Below are 7,959 nucleotides of genomic sequence, written 5' to 3' on the forward strand. Positions count from 1 at the left end.
CTGTTGTTCAGCCGCTGGTTTCCTCTTTCTGGTGCAAAGTGGGCCAAAAACAAACCAGAGAGATGGACTCTCGACAGAAAAGCCGATCAGCTGATCATTAAGCAGTTTCATGATTGAAGTAGCAGCAAGAAGAGGCAGTCACTCCATATATCGCTTGTTAAGCTTAACGCAGGAATGCTTTACAAACATTCAGAGATGGACTTACACACTTGCTTTACTTCTCTCGGGGATAACTTTGTCGGAGATGAAATGCCGGGTTGCTAGCGAAGCTCCAAATGCTATCCAGACCACCGACAGGTCCCGCATGCCACAGCCGCTCTATCACGTGATGCATACTGCTCCGACGTGCTAACGTTCTGAGGTGAGTTACAGCGTGTTGCAAGTTTTGTGAGGTGCTTTCGTGATATTTAATGGATCGGATTACATTTTTTATTTTTCTCCGATATCCGATCCAGTAATTTAGGTCAGTATCGGACCGATACCGATACGTAATATCGGATCGGTCCATCTCTATTATAAAGAGGGGATGAATGCAAAGTCATGCAGAAGAATGGAAGATTTCCATCATCATGTGGAGCATAAAAGGGGATATAAAGCTATTGAAACTGCATCATAATTAATTGCTGGCAAGTTGCTTGCCTAGCTTAATTGTTGGGAGGAGCCGGCCTATCACATTCATTTAGCACACTAGTTTTGGATAGGATTTGGTCCACTGAGAGGCCGCTGCTCAACAGTCCAGTCAGTCACCTTCATAGAGTCTGACACCAGACTGCTTTCCTCTAATTCAAACTTCACATGCAATCACTTTTCATTTTCTCATAAATCCTGTTAGATCCCACCTCCCTCTCTGTACTCCTATTAGGTGATTGTGTTTTAATTTGGAGCAACGAATGAACTATTAGCTGTCATTGACACGTTACCCATGTAATGCTGGAAAGGAGCACAGCAGCTGTGACAGTTTATCCTCGTTCACTCACTCACCTAGCCATATGCACACACACACTCACTAGCAAAATTAAATGCACATACTTTTGGAAATTAGATTAGTTAAGCTGCCTAAGTCTGACTTGAGACAGACAGAAACACCTTAGAAACACAACACCGAGCAGATGAGGGAGGCTGGTTGCTCCTGTTTCTTATAGACATGTGCTAACACTCTGATCACTTATTCATGAGGTGCCTGAGAGTGAGGGAAAAGAGAGAAAAGCAGTGAGTTGTTTTTTTTTTTTTTGTGAGAAAAGACAGTTAATTGCAGTTGCAGGAGATGTCAGAGCATTATCAGTGTCTGCTCTGGCATCAGAGTTGCGTGGCAGCCAGATAGAAGCCTTATCAGCAAGATAAAAAGTGAGAAGAGGGTGCGGACACAGGAAGAAGTGAGAGACCGCAAGTGATGAAAGGGAAGAAGAAGAAAGAGAAGGAGGAGGAGGAGATGGAGGAGGAGGAGGAAGTAAAAAGTCAAGGGGAAAAGATGGAAATAAAAGAGGGGACAGTGAAGATTGGAAAATAAAAGAAATTCTAATTTTGTCTTATCTGTACAACTGGAAAGGTTTTATCTCTGAATTCACTCGTCAACATGCTGCTTCTGATCACCCCAGAAGTTTGACTGGTTGCCATGAAGCAAACATCAGCGATGATTTAAAATTATTATAATTAAAATACAAATAAAACCTCTTTATTTGCCTCTCCCCTATTCATTTATTTCTCCTTTGCTAAGCTCCAGTCTTCTTCACATTCCCCGTAGAACAAAGCTCAGATTTGACTTTTAGCATTTATATCCTATCTTCAACTCTTTCTCTCTAAGTTTGCCCTCTATTTCTCTCTCCAGCACAATTTCTTTGTCTTAGATGAGTTTTGTGTTCCTTTCATCTCTTTCCGATTTTTTCTTTCTGTGCTGTTTATGCTTTTTCCCTTTCAACTCCCTTACTTTAGGTTATTCTGTACCACCTCTTTGTATATCCTCGCTCCCTCTGCTGCACTTCAGCTTGTAGTACTCCAATCAAATTCTGATCACATCTTTATATCAAAGATGCCAACCCTCCAGGAGGAACTGCTTTCATGTGATGAAACTTGCTTATAATCCTTTCAAAGCTGTAAAGCCGAGGCTGAATATTAACATTCCACATTATTGACCTTCTTCTTACACAACACTTCTTTGTCAGTTTTCCTAGTTGGAATGTACTTACTGTTCTTAGTGTATCAACTACAAGCTTCAGAGCAGAAATAACTAAATTTATCATTTCCATATTAGGTCAACAGCTGAATTTCACATAGTGAGAAGTGCACATTATCAGTCTTGTTTATTAAGATTTCAGCATTTTCCAGCTTCCATGATATAATCCATAGATCCATCCTGCTGTGTCTCTAAATACAAGAGTCAACTTTGATAATGTAATTTCAGTATGAAATGATACCAATAGCTTAGGCCACCTGCCTTCTGATATTGTATTTAAAACTGTCAAGGATGCAGCTCCACAAAGTATGCAAGGTATTGAGTGACTGTATTTTGTTTTTATTCAGTGTGCTTTCTGTGATGCTATAAGATTATGTATTTATTTAGACTTTGCTCTTCTTTTCACTAAGTCTCAACAATCCAAGATAAACCTAACATTATCCTTTGTCCAGATTGTGGATGTTACGTCAGCAGCTCCATCAGTTTGCCCAGGACTAAAGGGAAAATTCCCCACATCACCATTTTGTTGCTGACGCATACTACATAACATTTGATAATATGCACAACTGTCACTTTATGCCACATACTCAGATGTGGCATCAGCATTCATGAACTTTTTTAAAGATCGGCATTGTTGTGAACTGACAGTTGATGGCACAAATTGTTTTGGGAAACTGTCACATATTGACTTTTGTCTTGTGAGCATTAGTGATTCTGAGAGTCAGATGCTGTCATCTTTAATATTCAGTATTTTGGGTTTTTTTGTTTTCTACATAAAATATACCATCCTTGAGGGGGAGGAGCTGACCGATCTGCCCAATGTTTGTGCTGCAGCATGACAACAAACCCAAGCATGTAGCCAGAGTCACAAAAGAACATCTTTAGCCACAATAAAAACAAGGAGCCCTGCAACAGATGGTAGGCCACTCACAGATCCCTGATCTCAACATTATAGAGTCAGTATGGGATAACCAGAAGAGACGCAAGACAGCTTGAGGGTAATTTTCTGGGAACACTGATGTGGGCTGAATGTTGCCTGGATTGTCCTTGCGTAATACATATACTGATTTGAAGCGAGCTAGTAGAATTGTCTTAACTTCTGAAATGTTTTGCATGGCAAAGAGTTGTGGATTTAACATCAGGAATAACAGGCAAGAGATTACAATACATTTTGTATTGTACAGAGCATTACCCAGAACAGTTTGTTTTGGACTTTGCTGTTCCCTCTGAATTTAAATTATGTGTTAGTATTCTCTTATGCTGCAGCTAGTCACTGTTCAAAAGCAGGTCAATGTTCAGCAAAATGTATTACATATTAGTATCTTGGGTTGCAATAAAAAGAATTGCTCCACTTCTTATCTACTGATTGTGTATGTGCATCAGTTTATCTGGTGGATCTTGAAATGTCGCCAATTCCAGTGTAGTAAGAGGCAATTAGGGCATCTTAGTAAAGTTGTCACTAAGAAATCTACTTTCTTCTGTTGACTGATCTGCCTAACGATACTGGAATAATTAATTGAGTCAGTGGAGATAAATGGCTCTGCACTGACCATGAAGTGACTTTCAAACCATTGATTTGTCGCTTATCTTGGCTAATAAGATGCTGTTGCTGGCAATGGTTGTTCAGACCTAAGCCACTTTGTGTTACCTTTTGTCATGAGAAGTTTCTCTTTTATGGAGCAATGTGACTGTACTGGTGTTTATCAAGTTTGAAGTGATAAAAAATTGTTATAGAGTAGGATTTGATGCCTTACTGGGATACTATTTGATTTCCAAGTAGCCAAATGTCTGCTGTACAAAAGGCCTAAATAATGATTTAAACACCTATATGTTAATTGATCTTTCTTTCTTTCGTGGATAATATTGCTTTTATTTGTGTTTTCCAATTTTATAATCTTTCCTAGGAACACTACGTGGTTGACAAAGGTATAAGTACTATATAAAATGACACATTTAGAAAAGGTAGGTATTTCTAAAGAAGGTTTAAGTGCTCATGAAGGTGAAACATTAAATATAGCACAGTGAGGAGCTTTCAGTGGTTGAAAAGCACTGCAAGAAGTGAAAGTGACATTCAAATACAATAAGTGAAGGTTTCCCTTCTGCACTTTGTGTTCGAAGACACTCATTTAAATTATAAACTTCATTACTTTCCTCTATGGTGCATTTCATTTAAGAGGTGAGGTGCAGGTGCTGAATTGATGGAATGCACTGAAAGACATTTCAGCATTTTATCTTTTCATAATGCAGCAGAGGCAGCCATGACACCTAACCCAGATAAATACTATAATTATCAGTTCTGCCTCTCACCGCTCACCCGTCTGCCGATCGTCTGTCATATCCATCATGCCTACACAAACACATGCATGCACACAGGGTTTTGATGTGTCAAATCTGTATCAATCACGGCAAGTCAAAGTGAGATTTAGTGCAGCATCCTGCTGGGGCAACCACACTGTGGGAGAGTCCATATTAAACTGTCAGCTGAAGTGGGCCAGATTGTGTTAGGCCAGTCTATCCATTCATCTGCGCTAATGGTTTTTTATGCCTCCATCCATTTCATGAATGGAAGGGTGGTGAGGAGAGAGGAGGACAGGTCCCTGGAGACGAACAGAGGTGAGGAGAGTAGGGAATGAAGAAAAATTGAAAAGTTGGAAAAAAGAAAGCAACTAAATGATTATATAAATAATAGAGATGTGAACAAAAGCATAGCAGAGGAAAAAAGCAATCACAGACATGGCGTATATAGAAAAAATATGTGGTAAGCTTTGGCACATAATGAAATTAGGTAATTTTGTTCACTATATACAATTAACTACATTCTTATTTCAACATTTGCCACTGTTTTAAATGAGCAAGCTCACAGCTTCTTTTTTAATAGCAATATGGACAAAACAAGGGCTAATGAAATGAAACTGGATGCCACGTACAACAGCTAGCAGAAGCTCTACTAACAAGGCTGTATGGTAATGAGCTTGAGGAGGTGAAAACACACATGCATGAGTGGACACACCCACCCCTCCTCACACACAGATACACATTACCTCAACAAGCTCTCATTTTGCAATGACCACTTTTAAGAGTTTGTTGCTATGGCAACACTGTGATTTATTTCCCAATTAAGAGTTAGTGAACTTGTTCGCTTACAACCGCTAATATCACTGCACATAAATTACCTTCAATGCAGTCTATTTCCTATTAAAAACAAAGCAACATCACTATCTTGCATCCTCTAAACGAGCAAACTTCTGTACAAAGAGTTTGCTTTCTTGTGAGTTTATTGTACAGAAACAAATATTCTGTAATAATTTTGTGCTACTTCTAATTGGCAATTATTGTGTTTGCAAAAAAAAGGATGAAATTCAGCACGTTTCACATCCAGTAACAACTTTTTTTCATCCATCTAGCTAAAAATGAAGATAAACAATATATGGATGGATGAGAGGTTCAGTAGGCAGGTGGGAATGTAATGGAATCAATTAGGCAAACAGTTGTGATTTATATTCTGTGTTGATAACAAAGAAAGCTTAATTTAGTTTATCTTGCCTCCGTCCTGCTATCATTTATTTTTCATGTTTATGATGATAACATATAAATCCTTCTTCCTTTTCATGAAAAAGTGAACACCGGTGCCTGTGTCTCTGTTTCTCCGTGTCAATGGAGAAACTGCAGGAGTAACTGTTCTTACTATTCTTAATACAGACTGCAAAATGTAAATGCACATATCAGTGTGACTATATAAAAACAAAGACAATGACAATGAATTTCTATGTGTCATCATGTTAGCACGAACAATCTATGGATCTGTAATGGAAAAAAGACCCTTGCTTGCTTAAGATTGCAAATAACATTCTTCTGTAATGAAACCCCTCTGTTCCTCGTTCTGTTTTCTATTTCCCTCATTCTCTCCCACTCTTATCCCTCCTCGCTGCAGTGTTCTTGAGAAGTAGAACTTGTCTGGCCCTCATTAATGTCCTTGGCATTCGCTTGGCTTTGCATCTCTCTCCCCAGCCTCTTACAGCTTCATCCCACATTCTAGCCATGCCATCCTTGTAGCCGCAACACTAGCAGGCTTCAACTGCAATTAGTACTTGTGTCATCACACATTCACAAGCACACACACACACACACCGTAGAAGCATTTAGGTCGAGATATTTTTTGTGTGCACTTCCACCCTTTCCATTCTTTAACCCTGCAGCCCTCTCAATAATGATGGACTTGTTGGACAATAATTAGACTGAGTTAATAAGCATTCAGCTGGTCCAGGAAAACAAGGGGATGCTGTGTTCCCTTCCATTAATGCTTTATTATAGGCCTATCTACTTTAAACTCAATGGAAGACTGACAATATGTAGCACCAGTGGGGTATTATCTTATTTTGTGACAGGTTTATCATTGGCTGTTGTTGAAAGAATGCGGAAAGGGTTGCTTGCTGTTTAGGCATAATAGTACTGTGGTGATTAGGTAAGATAAAGTTCCTCATGAACACTGATCAAAGTTTGCTTTTCTTTGTGTGATGTGCTGTACTGGAAGCCAGCCATAAAAGGAATGTGTACTGCACAGTGTTGATAAGTTCTATCGCTCTGTACAATCTGATACTGTTTGTGGCATTAGCTTGCAAAGACTACAAATTGTCACAGTATCTCATTAGCTGCAGTATGGCTCTTTCTTTTGGAGCCATACTGCAGCCCTATCACAGAATTCGGAAAACTAGGCAAAGTCATTACCGTTTACACTTTTTCAATCTCTTCAATCTTTTCATGTTCTGAGATCACTCCTTTATCCCTCACATTCTATTTTTCATCACAACTTTATCCTCATTCATACCCTCAAACACTCTTTAAACTTGAGGAAATGAGACCCACGTCTTTTGGAGACAAAAAAAAAATGAAGTAGGGTCTGGGGTGATCACCAGAAAGTTTTTGACACGAAAAATCACCCTTAAGCTGGTGTTGAATGTTTTAGAGCGAGCTGGTCTCTTATTCTTAGGGGGATAAGACAGCTCCAGTGTCTGCTTGTCTGCCGGGGCTTTGGAGGTAGAGGAACGGCTGCTACCTCTTTTGCTCTCCCCTCTCATCTCTTCACACTAATTAGAGAGAACTGGTTTTAAATCTTAGTGTGGACACACATCCTCGCCCTGCACACAGGTGGGTGCGCGTAGTCATGTGTATTCATCAAAGCTTTTCTGAAAGAGCATGTTTTTGTCAAAATGCATTAAAAAACATATTTTAGGTCAACATTTTATTTGTGAGACATGTTCATGCATAGTGTGACCATTCTGTGTGTATGTGTGTGCTCGTGAATATTGTTCAGTGTGGTGGCAAATCACCGCAGGCGATGATAAGGATGAGGCTTAAGAGGTGGGCTCTCCAAGCCTAATCACTGCACCCATTTCAAAGACGAGGATGCCAATTAAAACTGATAGGGCTCAATATAGGCTTTTGGGCTGCCACAGTGAAGAGCAACACTGCCAACATGAAAATCAATCCCCCCCCATCTATGGGTTAGGAGATGAGGTTAGCCAGTCAGTGATCTGAAAGGAGTCTCTGATAAATATGCAGGCTCTATAAGGAGCTGCAGTGGGGGCAAGAGGGACTGACTTGGGGGTCATGGAGAGAACACAGAGATCTGTAAGTCCCCAATCACCGTTTGTGTGTGTCAGTGTATGTCGGAGATCTGAAGGTCTGTGATCTCCACTTCAGAAAGTGGGTGGAAAATTGAGTTAGTGGGTCTTTGATATATATACTCACTGACACTTTTTTAAGTACAGGTACAGATGCATATCTAATGC

This window comes from Rhamphochromis sp. 'chilingali', assembly GCF_963969265.1.
Source record: "Rhamphochromis sp. 'chilingali' genome assembly, chromosome: 4".
NCBI classification, from domain to species: Eukaryota; Metazoa; Chordata; class Actinopteri; order Cichliformes; family Cichlidae; genus Rhamphochromis; species Rhamphochromis sp. 'chilingali'.